General features: G+C 38.0%; 1 protein-coding gene and 1 long non-coding RNA gene across 6 annotated transcripts in view; one reads left to right on the top strand and one right to left on the bottom strand.

Annotated features, from left to right (window-relative positions):
- Positions 1 to 20,947, top strand: part of GLIS3 (GLIS family zinc finger 3) — a 507,022-nt gene that overhangs the window by 72,770 nt on the left and 413,305 nt on the right. The window lies entirely within an intron of this gene.
- The window catches only part of LOC309665017, a 28,611-nt gene continuing 9,253 nt past the window's right edge, over positions 1,590 to 20,947 (bottom strand). The window contains exon 2 of the long non-coding RNA XR_014266159.1: positions 1,590 to 20,673. This is a non-coding gene — a long non-coding RNA (uncharacterized lncRNA). The remainder of the gene's footprint in view (positions 20,674 to 20,947) is intronic.

The raw sequence follows: 20,947 nt of genomic DNA, 5'->3' as shown, positions 1-20,947 counted from the left end.
TCCACTGGAGGTATTAGGATTAACATTCTACTCTTCGGAATGGCCAGTGTTTCCTGGGTAATTTTACCTATCACTTACTTATATCTTCGATTTTGTTTTTCAGAAGTTTGCTAACCATCTAACTATAGTTCCTTTAAGAGTTTTGCTTTCTTCTGATGTTTTTCTGTTTTACCTCAGTGTATTAGATGTAGATTTACTTTTACTTATCTTGTTTATGCTTTCAATATAAGGACTTGTTTCTTTCTCCAATTATGGGAGATCTTTGTAATTCTCTCCATTCTTTTCTTCTGGAATTGTTATTAGACATGTAATGGAGCCTCTCAGTCTGTCTTCTGAATCTCTTAATTGAACTTTAATATTTAAGAAAAACCTTTTTTCCCCTTGCCTTCCTTTTGGATGAATAAAATAATACCTCCTTAGTATTATCTTCTAATTCACTGTTCCTTTTTGGACATGTAAAGTATAGGTTTTACCTCATCTATTGAATTTTTCTGGTTCAGTTAGTATACTTCCCCAAATTTTAAAGTGTTTCTTTTTTGTGTCTACCTGTTTTTATTTTGCTTTTTTATTTTTATAAATCCATTCTTATTTTTAATGGCTATTGCTTCTTTATTTATCTTATTAACCATCCTAAACCTATGTACTTTAAACTCTTTGTCTGTCTGTTCTGTGAAATTAATTTCATTTGGGCTGAATTCATAACTTGATGGTTGATTTGAGTTTCTTAGAATTAGATCCTTTTATATGTTTGGAATTTTAGTCTGTGGTTTCATTTTGAATGTGAGGGATTTTTGCTTTCTTCTATTGTTTCTTTCTCTCATTCTTCCTTCTTGACTAATGCTTTTGTGGTTTTGCATTTGCCTTTACCTGGTGCCTCAGGCCCAGTCCATAACTGAGTATTATAACAGTGTTTATTATATCCTTGCTCTGTGATGATTTGGGGAACATCACAGATTCATGGAGCAAGCAGGCAATCTGACCCAATTTCTCTCTTAAGTCTTCTTTCCTCTTTCCCTATGCCCATAGCTGCTGGTAAAGCTTAGGAGTCTTAAGCAGTAGGTCCTCTGTTACTTCATCCAGGTTCCTTTCACAAATGGGTGGGTACTTGGACATTTGCAGAGGAGAGAGGGAGCCTCACTTCAGTCTCTGGCTTCAAGCAGTAAGTCAGGCTCCATCTCCACCTAGCACGTGACAGTTTAGGCTCTCATACCCCTCAGAAGTCCACTTCTCTGCTGCTGCTGCCTGCTCCTGATTTGGGAGTCCTGCATTTCTTTAATCTCAGCCCTACTTTATTTCTGTTTCTTTTCTAGTTGATGGAGATTTATCTTGCCTTTGAGACTGATGATATCTTATTGATTTTCTCTTTTTTAAATTAAATTTTAAAATGTAAAATATGTGTTTGGATCAGAGAAGCTGTTTTGGAGTTTGGACTTATAGGGCTGACTTGACCTGAATTTTACCATTTTCACTTTGCCAGCCTGCCTGTTTTAAAAGTCACTTCCCCAGGAATGCCAAGGTACTATTGTATTGCTGTCTGCCTGGCCTTTTTTCCTCTCTTGTCGAATTGCTTCTGAAATTAAGGGGCTTACTTTCTACCTGGTGTTATCTTGATTGCATAATATTAAGAATAAATTTCAAGACTCCATCTTCACTGTAAATGTCAGTATTATCTCGAGTTAAGGAGGATAATATTAAAGAATAAGTAAGCTTACAGAAATTACTCTCCAGACCAAATTTCAGGAGATGTGACATTTGATATGATGTGTACTCAAGTATAAACTTCCACTTGGCTTTCATGTGTGGTTATGAAATAGCTGAAAAAAGCTTCATGAGTTGTTAGGGTTTTCTTTTTCTTTTAAATAAGAAATAATATGGTAGTAAAGACTTTATATCAAAGCTTTTAAGAAGGCAAATGTTAATAAAACTGCAAATATTTTCTTTATTTTTTTCACATCTTATTAAATTCAAAGAACCAAAACATATCCATGTTTCAGGGCACTTTTAAACGTACCTTGAGTACTTCAAGTTTAAAGGTAACATTATGCTATAGACAACTTCTCTAGTCCTTTAAAGTCTGTTGAAGACCTACCGTAACTTTCCTGTCATTCCAGTAGCTTGTGCTCTTATGCTCAGATCCTGAGCTCTGGGAACTGGTCATGGTAACCGACCTAAGTTAGATCTCTTGAAATCCTTTCTGTGTGTACAATAATTTAATATCAGCTATTGTTTTCAAAATTGTTATTTATTTTAAATGATTCTTAAAAATCTTTCAAAAAGATAATATGTGTGCATGGTAAAGTTTTCACACAAAGCATATTCAGTAAAAGCAAGTCTCTAATTCTATCCCATTCCTTTAGGCCTCCTCCTAAGAGATGGCGAATGGTGGTGCTCTGTATTTCCTTCTTGAGATCTTCTATGCATGTATGTGCATATTCCGTTTTTTCATAAATTGTAGCATATCATACATACCGTTCTGAACCTTGTTTTTTACATCTAACAACTTACTTTGGAGCTCATCCTCTAATGGTATATATAAGGCTACCTCATGATTTTTTAAATTAAAACTGTTAATTATTGCTAGAATCTTCTTGTATTCCATAAAGCATTATGTAAGAGCTGTTAATATCCATCACAGGTTTACTTTAGAGTAGAGTGGACTCTCTTTATTCGGCTCTCCTGGACAGTAGATTTTGAACTTCATATGTGAGTAGATAATAGAGCAGAGTTTCACTGTATGGAAGTCAGCTCCTAAGCTAGCCTTTCAGTTCTGTGTTTTCAACAATAGGTGGCACCAGCAATTTCTGTATTTGGGCTGTATGTAGATGGGAAGCATCATCATTTTGATAATTTTTCGTTTCATATCGTTGTGTTCACAGATTATTAATAGCAAAGATGTGTTTACCTGAAAGCCCAGAGGCTTGCAAAACATGCGTACATACATGGGGAATTAAGAAGCACTTTGTGGAAAGGTACCTGGAGTACTCTGCTGCTTTCCTTCCCTTGCCCTGAATTTGTAGCAGTCATCTAATGAGACCAGACATTTATTTAATTATGAATATTATTTTATATATACAAACAGATCTTTGCAGGTGAAACTTTTGAGACTGATTTTGGTGGAAATTTGTTCCTTGGCCACACACATGAGAATTTATCACTGCAGTGAGGAGTCATGCATTCTCAAGCTTAACCTGTCACATCTGTGCTGACAGTTCTTGTCTCTGTCTCAACCCCTCCTGCTGCCCCATGATCCTTGTCAGCTGTGCCTAGAATGTCCCCTCAGCATTTAAAACACAGCATTTAAAAAACTAAATTCTTGGCTGCACAAGGGCTTGAAGGTGCACCTGCAGGCCGGTTCCCAGCAGTGCGCGTTTACTTTTGAGGGAAGGGCCACTACGCTGTGGTGCTGGGAGCTTCCTGTCACATCACGTCAGGAGGAATGTCCTTTGTTCTTAGGTCGTTGGGAAACAGACTGAGCCTGCATACTTTTTTCTCAGCTGTTACCCATAATGTATTCGGAATCATTTAGCCTGCCATTGTTTCCAGAAATAATTACAGGTCTGTCCTGAGTGGGAAAGAAGTGGCCTGTGCAGCAGGACATCTAGAGCAAAGTCCCAACTCTGCTGCTGTGTGGCTGTATGACCTCGGACATGAGTGTCACCTCTCTCTGGGGGAATAACAGCACCTGTGTTAGCTGGAGTCTATCTCTTGGCCACCTCCTCATCCATCACCACGTCCCATCTCCTCTAGTCTATTTGGAGATGAACCCGACAGACTCTGCCCTGGAGTCCTTCAGAGACAAGAGTGGAGACGTGTGTGAGTATGTTTCCTTGTGTGATTTTTGTCTGTTTAGTTTTGCTTTTACCATTTGGTTTGGGGTTCTATCATTTTTTTTTTCTTTTTTTTTCTTCCTTTTCTTCCAAGCCATGTGGCTGGCAGGGTCTTGGTGCTCTGGCCAGGTATCAGGCCAGAGCCTCCAAGGTGGGAGAGCCGAGACCAGGACATTGGACCACCAGAGACCTCCTGGCCCCACGAGAGCCCTCCCAGAGATCTCCAATACCAGGTCCACCCAACGGCCAGCAAGCTCCAGTGCTGGACTCCCCACGCCAAACAACTGACAAGACAGGAACACAACCCCACCCATTAGCTGAGAAACTGCGTAAAGTCATACTGTGTTCACAGACACCCCAAAACACACGACCGGATGTGGACCTGCCAACCAGAAAAACAAGATCCAGCCCCACCCACTGGAACACAGACATCAGTCCTCTCCACCAGGAAGCCTACACAAGCCACTGAACCCACCTCACCCACTGGGGCAGACACCAAAAACAATGGGAACTATGAACCTGCAGCCTGCGAAAAGGAGACCCCAAACAGAGCAAGTTAAACAAAATGAGAAGACAGAGAAATACACAGCAGATGAAGGAGCAAGGTAAAAACCCACCAGACCAAACAAATGAAGAGGAAATAGGCAGTCTATCTGAAAAAGAATTCAGAATAATGATAGTAAAGATGATTCAAAATCTTGGAAATAGAATGGAGAAAATATAAGAAACGTTTAACAAGGAACTAGAAGAACTAAAGAGCAAACAAATGATGATGAACAACACAATAAATGAAATTAAAAATTCTTTAGAAGGAATCAATAGCAGAATAACTGAGGCAGAAGAACGGATAAGTGACCTGGAAGATAAAATAGTGGAAATAACTGCTGCAGAGCAGAATAAAGAAAAAAGAATAAAAAGAATTGAGGACAGTCTCAGAGACCTCTGGGACAACATTAAACACACAAACATTCGAATTATAGGGGTCCCAGAAGAAGAAGAGAAAAAGAAAGGGTCTGAGAAAATATTTGAAGAGATTATAGTTGAAAACTTCCCTATCATGGGAAAGGAAATAGTCAATCAAGTCCAGGAAGCGCAGAGTCCCAAACAGGATAAATCCAAGGAGAAACATGCCAAGACACATATTAGTCAAACTATCAAAAATTAAATACAAAGAAAAAATATTAAAAGCAACAAGGGAAAAGGAACAAATAACATACAAGGACATCTCCATAAGGTTAACAGCTGATCTTTCAGCAGAAACTCTGCAAGCCAGAAGGGAGTAGTAGAACATTTTAAAGTGATGGAAGGGAAAAACCTACAACCAAGATTACTCTACCCAGCAAGGATCTCATTCAGATTTGACAGAGAAATTAAAACCTTTACAGACAAGCAAAAGTTAAGAGAATTCAGCACCACCAAGCCAGCTCTACAAGAAATGCTAAAGGAACTTCTCTAAGCAGGAAATACAAGAGAAGGATAAGACCTACAAAAACAAACCCAAAACAATTAAGAAAATGGTAATAGGAACATACATATCGATAATTACTTTAAATGTAAACGGATTAAATAAATAATCCAACCAAAAGACATAGACTGGCTGAATGCATACAAAAACAAGACCCATATATATGCTGTCTACAAGAGACCCACTTCAGACCTAGGGACACATACAGACTGAAAGCGAGGAGATGGAAAAAGATATTCCATGCAAATGGAAATCAAAAGAAACCTGGAGTAGCAATACTCATACCAGACAAAATAGACTTTAAATTGAACACTATTACAGGAGACAAAGAAAGACACTACATGATGATCAAGGGATCAATGCAAGAAGATATAACAATTGTAAATGATTATGCACCCAACATAGGAGCACCTCAATACATAAGGCAAATGCTAACAGCCATAAAAGGGGAGATCGACAGTAACACAGTCATAGTAGGGGACTTTAATACCCCACTTTCACCAATGGACAGATCATCCAAAATGAAAATAAATAAGAAAACACAAGCTTTAAATGATGCATTAGACCAGATGGACTTAATTGATGTTTCTAGGACATTCTATCCAAAAACAACAGAATACACTTTCTTCTCAAGTGCTCATGGAACATTCTCCAGGGTAGATCATACCTTGGGTCACAAATCAAGCCTTGGTAAATTTAAGAAAATTGAAATCGTATCAAGTATCTTTTCCAACCACAATGCTGTGAGACCAGATATCAGTTACAGGAAAAAAAATATAAAAAATAGAGACACATGGAGGCTAAACAATACGCTACTAAATAACCAAGAGATCACTGAATAAATCAAAGAGGAAATAAAAAAGACCTAGAAACAAATGACAATGAAAACATGACGACCCAAAACCTATGAGATGCAGCAAAAGCAGTTCTAAGAGGGGAGTTTATAGCAATACAGTCCTACTTCAAGAAACAAGAAAAATCTCAAATAAACAACCTACCATTACACCTAAATTAATTAAAGAAAGAAGAACAAAAAAACCCCCAAAGTTAGCAGACGGAAAGAAATCATAAAGATCAGATCAGAAATAAATGAAAAAGAAATGAAGGAAATGATAGCAAAGATCAATAAAACTGAAAGCATGTTCTTTCAGAAGATAAACAAAATTGATAAACCATTAGCCAGATTCATCAAGAAAAAAAGGGAGAAGGCTCAAATCAACAGAATTAGAAATGAAAAAGGAGAAGTAACAACTGACACTGCAGAATACAAAGGATCATGAGAGATTACTACAAGCAACTATATGCCAATAAAATGGACAACCTGGAAGAAATGGACAAATTCTTAGAAAAGGACAACCTTCCAAGACTGAACCAAGAAGAAGTAGAAAATTTGAACAGACCAATCACAAGCACTGAAATTGAAACTGTGAAGAGAAAATCTTCCAACAATCAAAAGCCCAGGTACCAGATGGCTTCACAGGTGAATTCTATCAAACATTTAGAGAAGAGCTAACACCTATCCTTCTCAAACTCTTCCAAAATATAGCAGATGTAGGAACACTCCCAAGCTCATTCTATGAGGCCACTATCTCCCTGATACCAAAACCAAAGATGTGACAAAGAAAGAAAACTACAGGCCAATATCACTGATGAACACAGATGCAAAAATCCTCAACAAAATACTAGGAAACAGAATCCAATAGCACATTTAAAGGATCATACACCATGATCAAGTGGGGTTTATCCTAGGAATGCAAAGATTCTTCAATATACGCAAATCAATCAACGTGATACACCTTATTAACAAATTGAAGGATAAAAACCATATGATAATCTCAGTAGATGCAGAAAAAGCTTTCAACAAAATTCAACACCATTTATGATAAAAACTCTCCAGAAGGTAGGCAAAGAGGGAACCTACCTCAACGTAATAAAAGCCATATATGATAAACCCACAGCCAACATTGTCCTCAGTGGTGAAAAAGTGAAGCCATTTCCTCTAAAATCAGGAAGATGACAAGGTTGCCCACTCTCACCACTATTATTCAACATAGTTTTGGAAGTTTTAGTCACACAATCAGAGAAGAAAAAGAAATAAAAGGAATCCAAATCGGAAAAGAAGAAGCAAAAGTGTCACTGTTTGCAGATGACATGATACTATACATAAAGTATCCTAAAGATGCTACCAGAAAACTACTAGAGGTAACTGATGAATTTGGTAAAGTAGCAGGATACAAAATTTATGCAGAGAAATTTCTTGCGTTCCTACACAGTAACGACATAAAATCTGAAAGAGAATTAAGGAAATACTCCCATTTACCATTGCAACAAAAAGAATAAAATATCTAGGAATAAACCTAAGGAGACAAAAGACCTGTATGCAGAAAACTATAAGACACTGATGAAAGAAATTAAAGATGATATAAACACATGGACAGATATACCATGTTTTTGGATTGGAAGAATCAACATTGTGAAAATTACTATACTACTGAAAGCAATCTACAGATTCAGTGCAATCCCTATCAAACTACCAATGGCGTTTTTCACAGAACTAGAACAAAAAATTTCACAATTTGTATGGAAACACAAAAGACCCTGAATAAACAAAGCAATCTTGAGAAAGAAAAATGGAGCTGGAGGAATCAGACTCCCTGACTTCAGACTATACTACAATAAATAAAGTAATCAAGTATTTATTATACTACAATAAATACAGTAATCCAGACAGTATGGTACTGGCACAAAAACAGAAATATAGATCAGTGGAACAGGATAGAAAGCCCAGAGATAAACCCACGCACATATGGTCACCGTGCCTTTGATAAAGGAGGCAAACATATACAATGGAGTAAAAGACAACCTCTTCAATAATTGGTGCTGGGAAAACTGGACAGCTACAGGTAAAAGAATGAAATTAGAACACTTCCTAACACCATACACAAAGATAAACTCAAAATGGATTAAAGACCTAAATGTAAGGCCAGACACTATAAAACTCTTAGAGGAAAACATAGGCAGAACACTCTATGACATAAATCAGAGCAAGATCCTTTTTGACCCCCCTCCTAGAGTAATGGAAATAAAAACAAAAATAAACAAATGAAACTTAAAAGCTTTTGCACAGGAAAGGAAACCAAAAAGACAACCCTCAGAATGGGAGAAAATATTTGCAAATGAAGCAACTGACAAAGGATTATCTCCTAAATATACAAGCAGCTCATGCAGCTCAATATCAAAAAAACAAACAACCCAATCCAAAAATGGGCAGAAGACCTAAATAGACATTCCTCCAAAGAAGATATACAGATTTCCAACAAACACATGAAAGGATGCTCCACATCACTAATCATTAGAAAAATGCAAATCAAAACTACAATGAGGTATCACCTCACACGGGTCAGAATGGCCATCATCAAAAAATCTACAAACAATAAATGCTGGAGAGGGTGTAGAGAAAAGGGAACCCTCTTGCACTGCTGTGGGAATGTAAATTGATACAGCCACTATGGAGAACAGTATGGAGGTTCCTTAAAAAACTAAAAATAGAAATACCATAGGACCCAGCAATCCCACTACTCAGCATGTACCCTGAGAAAGCCATAATTCAAAAAGAGTCATGTACCACAATGTTCCTTGTAGCACTATTCATAATAGCCAGGACATGGAAGCAACCTAAGTGTCCATTGACAGGTGAATGGATAAAGAGGATGTGGCATATATATATACAATGGAATATTACTCAACCATAAAAAGAAACAAAATTGAGTTATTTGTAGTGAGGTGGATAGACCTAGAGTCTGTCATACAGAGTGAAGTATGTCAGAGAAAAACGAATATTGTATGCTAACACATATATATGGAATCTAAAAAAATAGGAAAAAATGGTTCTGATGAACCTAGGGGCAGAACAGGAATAAAGATGCAGACGTAGAGAATGGACTTGAGGACATGGGGAGGGGGAAGGGTAAGCTGGGGTGAAGTGAGAGAGTAGTATTTACATATATATGCTACCAAATGTAAAATAGATAGCTAGTGGGAAGCAACTGCATAGCACAGGGAGAGCAGCTCAGTGCTTTGTGATCACCTAGAGGGGTGGGATAGGGAGGGTGGGGGGGAGACGCAAGAGGAAGGGCATATGGGGATATATGTACACGTATAGCTGCTTCACTTTGTTATACAGCAGAAACTAACACATTGTAAAGCAATTATACTCCAATAAAGATGTTAAAAAAAATAAAATGAAAACACACACACACAAAGAAACTAAATTCATCATTATTCCCTTTTCTTTCTGTTGCCACCTTAGAGTTCTCTCCACCAGTATCTAATTCGCCCTTTTGTATTTCAAAAGATTGCCTTTATTTCTGTTTCCTGGCAGTCCAGGGCTTTGGTCAGTTTATAACTCTGTAATTCTCCTGCCCCACCCTCCTTATGTTCTTTTAAAGTATAGGGAGAAAAATCCTCCTGACTTGAGGATGGAAAATCAATAGAGGGGTCCTCAGCAAGGTTTTCGAAGTTAAACATGCACTGATTCCAACAAACGGTGTGGTACAATACAGGTGTGAACACACACATTTTGATGTCATCACCAGTTTGCCCACATCCCTTGGGTCCACGGGCAACCTTTGGAAAGGAGGAAATGAAGGGAGATTCTACGACCCTCAACAGTGTTGGCTTTCAGTTGAGTCAGCATTGCTTCTCTTGTCCTTTCTGAAGGGAGTTCAGAACTCCTTGGCCTTCACCTGCTATCATGCTGGAGATAATCCTTTGTCAGTTGCTTCATTTGCAAAGTGTTTCATCCCATGATGGTATTTGTGGGTTTCTGTCTTTATAGAAACTTTTGATCTTGTAGAAGTCCCAGATAGGTCTGCTGTGGATCTTTAAGTCAAGACCTTATATTTTCCAGAGTTCCTAAATCTTCCTTTGTGTTCTGTAATTCAGTACTTTACTCTTAGGCTTTTTCAGGTATTTTTCAGGTAGTTTTCAGGTATTTCAGTGACTTATTCAAGTCATTCTGTCAGTAAATAGTCAGTTACGCAGAAATACCAGAGCACACATTCAGAATTATGACTATTCTATGTGCTCAAAGCTTCTGATTTATCAACCCCGTATTTTGCCATTTTATTAGGACAAGGGTCTGTACCAAAGAGGCCAATATAGTCCTGGAGTCACTGCCTTTTCTACAGTTTTTGCTTGAAAACCTTCAGTAGCTCTTCCCAACTTTCCATTCCAGACAGACCATCATTATGTGGACTTAACCTACTTTTTTCTGTGTGTGTAACATAACATGACCCAGAGCCATCTTTGGGAGTCTGCAAGCTCAGACCTGTCTTTCTGGGACCATGAAAGATCACCTGACTTAGAGAGGAATACCCAAGAGAGAGAGAAAGAAAAACAGGGGTGCTTGGTGAGGTTCCAACTGCTGCAGAGCTGTGTCCTTCTGCACACTCTCTGTCAGCAAAGCGAAGGGACGGAACTGCCTATTATCTTTCTGCAGACCTCTCCCAGCAGTATAGGCTTCTTCCTGTGTGCTAGGACTTCTGCTTTTTTTTTTTTTTTTTTCCAAGGATGCTCCTAATGATTATTCTGACTGGATTTCATATATATATATATATATATATATATGAATATGTATATATGATTAACTCTGCCCCTCTCAGAGATTAATTATTCTTATTCTTTTAAAAACTTGGTGGAGTGATAGTCTAGAAATTTACTTCAAACTAATTAATTAATAATACTAGCCACTGCTTATTGAGGTCATGCTATAAGCTAGACATTTTACATCCATTGTCTTTTTAGTCCTCATCAACAACTCTATGCCATAAATACTGTTACTCCTGCCCCATTTTGCAGTGGAGGAAATCAAGGTTCAGGAAAGTTAAGTAACTTGCCTAAGGTCACATAGATAAGGAGTAGCCAGAAGGAGACTTGGCTCTTCGCTTCATACCTTGTTATCTCCATACTTTGAGGCAGTGCTATAAAGTTCTACTTCAGTAAGAAGCAGGAAGCCATACAGTTTTCTTATCCTTGCTTGGCTCCTTCTTACCATTCACTCTCCCTTAGGCATAGACGGGTCGTGATATAGAGTTTGAGCCTAGGCATAGCACCCTTTAACCTTCTCTAGGGAAGAGCCAGTATTTCTCTGTTTGAGTTTTGTAACTTTTCTTTGTTGGTAATTTTTAAAAATTTTTTCGCCATATATATGTATTCTAATGACTGTGTGTCAAGCACTGAGCATACAGTTGTTCAACAGACATATATGGTCCTATCTTCATAGAGTTTTATAGATTAGTTGGGGAGAATACAGGCTATATGTATATAAAAAGTTAATTAGCTAAGTAAGAGACCAACTTACTTCTGTTCATCCTTACTGTCAAGATATTGGAAAGCAGAATTAACTTGAGCATCCAATGCATAGTCTGCTGAGAGAAGATACATACGAATACATTGTCTCGTGGGCAGGAATTAGTAATTCAAACCAGTAATGTTTGAAGTTGATTAAAGAAAAATAGTCAAATTCCTGACTAATGATTTAAATGTGCTGGAACATTACCCATTACCCACACATTATATAAATATATTTTAAAATTCTGGCCAGTTGTTGAAATGATAATATTTCAAGTAGGTGGCACTAATAAGTATTTATGCAATCATAGAATGTTGTTAGAAAGTGTTGTTTGACCTTCCTGTTCCTCATTTTATCTGAAGAAATTAAAACTCAGAAAAATTGCCTATGCAGTGTTCCCTTACTTTCCAAATTCATGACTTGTAGAATGAATAGACTCTGGTTTATTCAGAGTCTCAGGAGTTCAAGTTGTCAACATTTCATCCTCTCACACATTAGCAATGTCAATGACTTGGAAATGAATATGATTTGAACTTCGTGATTCTCTCTCTTAGATGTGGTTGAAGTAGTGTGAGCTCATCATCAAGAAACAGTTAGTTAGATCTTCTCTTCAGCCTGCCTTGTCTAAATTTCATCTTCTACTACTAAATGGTTTTTACTAGTTCTAGTGACTCAAGAGGCAGTTTTACTCTGTGTGACTACTAGCAGACCACATTAAAGCATTTATGTTCCTTGTTAAGTTGCAGGAATGAGTTTTCTTAATGCCATCACTGAATTCCAATGGAGGAAATAGATTACTCATGCATTTTCTAATGGTTACAAAATTTTCCAGTGTCTTGGCTGTCTAGTTCTCATCATGCTGAGGTTCCATTACCAAAGAGTAATTGACATGATTTTGACTAGCAGGCTAATACTACTTAGAAAACCAACTAAATAAAACATCTGAGTCATGGATCCTAGGACAAAATTTCAAGAAGTAAACTATATAAGAGACAAAATTTTGTAGTTATGGGGGAAAATACTAGACTTGGGAAAAAAGCCTGTGGTCTTGTCTTATTAACTTATTAACTTTGTCAGTGTGGGCAAGCTGTTTAACCTCTCCAAGCCTGTTTTCCTCATCTGTAAGCATGAAGATAATCATATTAATAACTGCTGCAACTATTTCATATGATTGTTAAGAAAATCAAATGAGATAACAAATGTGAAGTCTCACTGGAAAAATACTATGAAGATCTTTGTAAATGTAAGGGCTGAAAAGTATTGTAGTAATGATAATGATACTCAAAGTGACAATTGTGATCTAAATCTTGGCATAGAATTATGTGTAAGAGAACATTAAATGGGTGCTTGGTGCTCTTATGTGTTGGTATAGTGACAGTGTTTGAAAAACGCAAGTCACTAAAAGAACGATTTTGCTATTTAGCATTGATGTCAGTAAATGAAAATAGCTTGAAATATCCCCTTTGTGTCAAAAAAGGTTAAAAGTAGTTTTCAAAGATATAAACAATAGAAAAAGATGAAAGAAGGTAAGTGAGGAAATGGGAGAAGGGAAAGTGGGATGAAACAAAAGGTTAAGTTAGGACCCCCAATGCAGCTCATAGGGCCCTACACCATTTGTTAGAGGTGAGTCAAAGATTGGGTTCTCAGTTTTCCTGCAGCCAGTGCAAGGAGGGAAACATAATCAACTATGTGAATCATAGTGCCCTTAAGGTTCTATAGTGAAGCAGGGCTGGCTATTCCTAATAATGAGACACAAGACAAAAGATTTTCCCAGGGAGTCATAAAAGAGGACAGTGTATGATGAGCAACATCCCACAGGACATCTTGATGATAAGCATTCATACATTTTTTGACGTTGTTATCGGTATGATTGCCAGATGAAAAACTGACAAATTCACTGTTTGTTAGCAAGTTTTTAGTTGCTTGGTTATAATCATGATTGAATGTATGTTAGGACTAGAAATAATCTCTGAGATCACCTTGGTCCCTCCTTACGTCTTGTGGATTAGGGATTGAGGCCTACAGGAGTTGAGTGAAGGCTCAGGGTTAGGTGGTGGGTTTATATCAGAGCGCAAGGGGCTTCAGTGAAGATAGTTTCCTCTGAGCCCAACCTGTGTGATTGCGGGAACTTTCCGTGTCTCGATATAAATACCATTTGGCACTTTCAACATGTTTCTAATTGTGATTTTAGCAGTTTACTGTGGTGGGTTTTTTCTGGCTGTTCGTTGTAGAGTATAGAAGCCGTTGACTTTGATGGCATCTTCGTATCTTGTTTGTTTTGTTTTCATTGTAGAAGTTACTTATAAGCCTGCAAAACTGGATCTGAAATTTATAGAGAACAGGTCTCAAAATGCAAAATTTCCAAAATTTGTGATTATACTGCCTGCAATGCCCCTCCTCATAAACTTAACACTGTCATCAAAGACATAACTAGAAAATGCCCTCCTCATAAACCTAACAGTATCATCAAAGATATAACTAGAAAATGTAGACATCAATATTTTAAGCAAATTAAAAAAAAAAACCCAAACCGTAATTTTGAAACATAGATGGAGTTTTAAAATATTGGCTAAAAGCCTAAGGGAATTTTAGATTGGCTTCTGTAGTGAACTTATTTGCTCACATTCATGGAAGGTGGCTTCTAATGTAAGCAGCAATTGTTCAAGAGGTTCCTGTGGTGTTTTAGAGGCTGAGTAAAACAAACTTCTTTTGTCAAGGAACCATGAGATCAGCTGTGAGAATAAACAAGGGGGCCTAGGTTCTAGAGAAAATGAGAGTGGGTCTCCAAAAGGATCAAGTCAGTGGGATTGAGGGATTTTAGGGAAATCTGACCTTTTATGGTCAATTTGTGAGGCAATGTGTGTCTTTGAGAGAGGCACACTTAATGAACTTTTAACCTAGGAGTAGTGAATCATAGAATGTAAACATTGGAAGCGGTGGTTGTGAGAAGACGTCATGTCTGTCTCACCCACGAGGTTAAATGACTTGACCAAAGTCACAAAGTACAAAGGATTGAGACTTGAATATTCTCAGTCCAACTCTAAGATACGTGGGGATGTGCTGGAGTGGAGGGGAAGAAGAGGCAGTGCAGATGTTACATCCTTTCCCGATTTGTCTTTTTCTTTCCTAATTTGTAAAATTAAAAATCGGGGCCAGATTATCTCAAAGCAATTTTATAAATCTAAAAAGAATTCCTCTTGTGGAGTGTAGGTGTGGGAGATGTAAGTACTTTAAAAGTAATCTTTCTCTTTCCTTAAAAAACCCCAGCCTACCTAAAAAGTATTTTTTTCTCTCATTCTGTAAGGAAGAGCAGTTAAAGGAGTTAACCTGAAGGCTACTGAGATGAACAGAGTGGAGACATAATCTGTTATTCCCCTTCTGCTTGGTATAACCCTGTGAATGAACACGTTGGCTCAAGAAATGGAATGCTGCATCATTTTCATCTTACTGACAGCAAAATGAGTTTGACACCTTTTATCTCAAACATAAGCACTTTGTTAAGCCAATTTGTTAAGATGCAAAACGTATACCACTTTTTTTACTCAAATTGCCTAGCGTGTAGTTAAAGTATAACACATTCCCCTGGACTTGGTACTGCCCAGACTTGGTTCAGGTGATGCCTTTATTCTTTCTTTTAAAGTACCACTGTTCTTTGACCCTTACATCCAAAAACTTGCCTACTGAATTAGTGATCTGTGCAAGCACTTGACACTAAATAGTGACACTGTGACTTGAAACATTGGGTGAGCTACAATGCTGTGGGGTTAAGTAAAGTCTTGACTGGGTCTGTTTATGTTTGTTGTTGGTGATGAGTGTTAAGTGATTCATGGATGAAAAGGTTAAACACAAGGCTGGGCCCATTCTAAGCATCTCATTTCTGCGTGTCCATTTTCTAGGTTGTAAGGTGAGTCAGTGTAAGGCTTTCTGGAAGAATTGAGTCATGCAGAATCCGATGCAGAGAGGTTGTCTTTTAGATAAGTGGATAGTGAGAGAAGCTGGGTAGATAAAATAATATTTTGCTTGGGAGTTGCAACAGGAGAAGAGAAAGAGGAAGGTGCACTTTACTACAGTGTCTAGAGAAGTTGTGGTCCATAATGGTTTATGTTTATACAAAGCTTAGAGTTTGCAAAGCAGTGTCACATACCTGGTCTCACTGACTCTGGATGGAGAAAAGGGAAGGAGGGAGAGGAGTCTGGAGGTGGCACCAGTGGCATTAATGTTAAAAATACAAAGACATCTCAAGGGTCCTTTGGGTCTGTGGCAAAGCTCCAACTCCATCATCCCAAGAGCCTAAGTAGCGTCTTCCTCCTTCCCTTTCTGGTCTGTCCAAGGGCAGCTGATCTGGACATCTTCCCAGACCTGTATGGGTCCTCTTTACATTGGGAAATTCACCCAGGTGGCCTCTGGGGTCCCTTTCAAGAGCTCTTAGAGATGACTCCTAGCGCTGGGACTTCTTGCTTAAAGACAGATGATACTGCCTTTTCAGACTGTCTGATTCCTATCATCAGGTTTGCCTTGGCCTCTCCTTTCTTGCATTGTCAGTACATGCAGTGCTTTTCTCAACTGTTTCTGCCTCTTGGTATTTCCGTATGTTATCTTTGCCCCTTTCTCTCATGGTATAATCACATGTTAGCCAAAGTCAAGTATTAGATTTTCCATTCTGTGTGTTGGTAGTTCTTTCTTTAGACATTCTTTGATATCAAAAGAGGGTTTTGGAAAAAAATTAGGTCAGTTGCCTGAATTAAATCTAGATAATTTTGAAAACCTCTTAGTGCACTAATTGATCTTTATGTTCTCATTCATCTAAGGAAAAAGTGAGAAAAAATTTTTTCCAGCTAATTCATGGCCCCTGTATTATATATGTATTTTGTGCATGCTTGAGGGTTCCAAGAAAATGCCAAATAAAAAATTATTTATTTTCTTTATTTTTTACCTATATATTTTTGGTTAACTTTAAAAATTTTAAACAATGTTAAACTTCAAGAAAAAGTTGTAAGCCTGGTACAAAGATTCCCATATGCCCTTTACCCAGATTCCCCAAATTTGAACATTTTACCTCATTTTTGCCTTATTATTCTTTCTCAGCTCTTCGAAAATGTCAAGCTTTGACATATATCCATATATCTCTCTATATGTATTTTTTTCTGAATCATTTGAGAGTAAGATGTAGACATGTTCCAATATCTTGAAATATTTCCGTGTATATTTCCTAGAAGAGAAAAAAAGAAAAAAAAATTCTTCTTTTATTTTTCCCTTTCCTTTTTGCTCTGGGATCCAACCTAGAGTGTTACACATTGTTTTCATCATGTCTCTTGGTCTCTTTTAGTTAGGAATAGTTCCTTAGTCTTTTGTCTTTTTCAGTCTTTTTTTTTTTTTAACTTTGGTGAGCTGACGTTTTTGAAGAGCACCTGCCTCTTACATTGTCCATGTTGCTCACGATGAGGCGTTGTGCTTTCGGTTTGAAGACCTCAGATACAATGCTGTGTTCCTCTCGAGGAATCATATCGGGGCATCAATGTGTTCAGTGCTGGTGATGATAACTTCTCTCTCTTGGTCAAGATAGTTGTGCCAGGTTTCTCCTCTCTAAAGTTAATTAATATTTTGTATTCAGGAATTTATAAGTGACTTATAAGTTTGTGATATGGAAATACTTTGAGATTATCTAAATATCCAATTCTTCATCAGACTTTTACCCTCTGCTTTTAGCTACACAGATTATTTTCTAACCTCATCATTACTTCTAAATTTATTAATTTAATTCCACAGTAAAAAATGATTTATTTATACAGTATGTCATGGGTTTTAATTTTCTCAGCATGTTATAAACCATTGCTATCAATATTTATTTTGATGCCCAATATGTCCCAGATTTGTCCAGTGGGAGCCCTTTCAGACTGTCTCCCGAGTCCTTTTGAAATGTCTCTATCATTCCTTGAGCAATTTTTTACTTTCTGCTATAATTAGATGTTCTAGGCTTATCTAGTACTTTCGTGCCCCTGCCCTGGAATCAGTCACTTCTCTTAAGAGCCCTTTGGTGGAGAGTGGTATTTTTAGAAATCAAGGTTCTGGGTGGTAGATGTGCATATTGCTACTGAGGTATCATAGCTTCTAGGCCCTCTCAGTAGGAAGAACTGGGAAATATATAGGTATGTACACACATACTATATACACACAAACATCTATATGTCTTTCTATATCTATCTAACTATAGATATTAAAAACCTTGAGTTCGTACCAATACCTCTAATTCCCAGTTTAACACCACAAGGCTTATCCTAGTTGTATCCCTTTCCACATTTGTATCTCCTTCTGCAACAGTGAGAACCCTGCTCCTGTTATTCTTGTTTACTTATTTCCTCAATTGCCTGGCCGCATGGGCTATCTCCTGAGTCCAGCCTCTTCAACCTAACAGTCATCTGGGACAAGCCCCTATCCCTGCTCTGCCCATTATGGGTCTGCTGCACATGCTGACTGTACCAGCCAAGGCCTCTCCCCTCCCTTAGCTCAGCTACGTTATTTGTGAGTTTTAAAAAAATATTAGTGTTTTTCATTGAAAGATGCTTAGAATAGTGATTGCCATAACTAAAGTCAAATTTGTAACTGGTGTTTTTTCATCTTTCTCCCTGTTCACTATGGGTTTGAGAGAAGTGACTGATTTCTAAATATTTGAATGATATTTTGAGGGTTTGTGGTTTGATCACATTTATTAAAGCATGGGTTCAGTGGGTTAACAGTGCTTCTCAACAAGTTTTGTATCTTGAGGCACGTAGAAAATGGTGATATTTGTTCAGCACACAGAGTTAAATGGATAAGATTTGTAGAGGATGCAGTCAACAGGCCTGGGGGCTGTGGGTATTCAGGTTCCCTTATCTTGTTATACCTGTCACCCAGTAAGGACATACTTACTACGTTTTAGAAGCTCTGGTTTAGACCTTGGTACTCCTCAGCTGCTCAGATAGTTCAAGGACCTAATTCTAGTGTCTGTAGCCTGTGTGCCTGATGTTGGTCAGTTCTCTGTCAGATTTGTGCCAGTGGTCACAAGGGGACTATGTAAGAGGGCATGGATATACAGTGACAGCCCCCTGGCATGTTAGGTGCAAAAGCTCAAAGACTTGTTATATTAATGGATGGACTCACTAGTCACCTCCATTAGTGGAGGATTGCTGTAAAGCAAAACATAGAAGATAAAATTTTTTAAATGTCTATTCCAAATTCATTGATTTATTACTTTAGCAATTACTTATTGAGCTCTACTTATGTGCCAGGCACTGCTTGAGTTAATAAGGATACAATACTGACCAATTTTGGCTCTCATAGGCCTTATATTTTAGAGGAAGAAACAGATAATAAAGAAGCAATTAATAAGGATTATTTCAGATATCTATGAGTGCCATGAAAAAAATAAACCCAGGGGAGTGTTTTAAGGTGATGATGGGGCATGGGCTGATTTGGTACATTGTGATTTGTATTTTTAAAAGATCAGTTTGACTGATATGTAGGGAATAAATTTTAGGGAGCAAAGAGTGAGTGTGGGAGACTAGGAGAAAGATGATGATGATTTACACTTGGGTGTCCAGTATGGTAGCCACTAGCCATATGTGGCAGTTTAAATTTAATTCAAAATTAATTAACATATCTGACACATGCTACAATATGGATGAGCCTGGAGGACACTATGCTAACTGAAACATGCCAGTCACAAAAAGATAAATACTGTATGGTTCCATTTACATGAGGTATGTAGAGTAGTCAAATTCATAGAGACAGAAAGTAGAATTGTGGTTGCCAGGGGCTGGGAGAGGGGAGTAGTAGGTTAATGGGTGTAGTTTCAGTTTTGCAAGATGAAGATTTCTGGAGGATGGTTGCACAACAATGTGAAGGTACTTACCTCTTCTGAACTGTACACTTAAAATGATTAAAATGGTAGATTTTATGTATATATTTTACTACAATTTTTTAAAAAACAGTTAAAAGAACTAGCTAAAATTTTCTGCATGAGAACACCAGAGATAAGCAGAAGTTTGTGGAGTAAGAGAAGGATGAGAGGAGAAAGAGGGAAGAAAAGAGTAGCAAGATGGCATGAGGCTAGGGTCAAGAGAGGGGGAGAGAGCCAGTCTAACATATCTCAAGAAATAGGACATGGAAAGACAATTAAAAACATTAATGTATCCCCTCCGCCACCCAAAATTTATTAACCTAAAGTCATTTTTTTCCAGTTATACTAGCCACATTTCAAGTGCTCAATAGAAACATGTGGCTGGTGTCTGCCATATTGGACAGTACACATATAGAACATCTCCATCACTGCAGCAAGTTCTATCATACAGCTCTGGTTTAGACCATGGTGGTTGTAATGGAGGTGGGGAGAAAGAAGTAGATGGATTGGGGATGGATTTGGGAAATATCATCAACAGGACTTGCTGATTGATAGGATATTGTAGTAAAAGGGAAGCAACAAATAAGGGATGATGTGTGGCTTTTCTGCTTGAGCAACTGGGGTAGATTGATAAGACTGAGTAGGAACGGGGTCGAGCGTACAAATCAAGAGAGTTCTGCTTTAGGCACATTATGCCATCTCTTCTAGAGCAGAATCTAAATAACTCTTAATGGAAGTAGAGGGAGAAGGAAAAGTCCATTTTGATGAGTTTTTCAATCTCATAACAGATGCTAAATAAGTCCCATATGTTTGTAAGTCCTCATCTTGCTTTAATTTTAGAGAGGCCATTATTGTCTGTTGGTTGTTTTATTAAAATACTATTTCATGCTGCTGCAAAATTTAATTCCACAGAAATCCTTTTGTTTATTTTAATTTTGTTTGAATTGTGATTTGGGATGCCAACTGAAAGTGACCAGAAAATGGGGGGTTTGCTCTTGATTCTTTGCTGAAGAGTTACTTATTAAGAGACCACAGATGGAGGACCCTGACTCAGGCTATGACAGGAAAATTAAATTATACTAGCTTTACCTTTTTGGAGCTTAACACTTTAAAATATATAAGCAAGGCATGTCTTCTAAAGAAGGAACTGGGGCTTCCCTGGTGGCGCAGTGGTTAAGAATCCGCCTGCCAATGCAGGGGACATGGGTTCGAGCCCTGGTCCGGGAAGATCCCACATGCTGCGGAGCAACTAAGCCCGTGTGCCGCAACTACTGAGCCTGCGCTCTAGAGCCCACGAGCCACAACTACTGAAGCCTGTGTGCCACAACTACTGAAGCCCGCGCGCCTAGAGCCTGTGCTCTGCAACAAGAGAAGCCACCACAATGAGAAGCCTGCGCCCCGCAACAAAGAGTAGCCCCCGCTCACTG

Source organism: Balaenoptera physalus, assembly GCF_965194825.1.
Source record: "Balaenoptera physalus genome assembly, chromosome: 7".
NCBI classification, from domain to species: Eukaryota; Metazoa; Chordata; class Mammalia; order Artiodactyla; family Balaenopteridae; genus Balaenoptera; species Balaenoptera physalus.
This window is presented reverse-complemented; position numbering and strand designations above follow the sequence as displayed.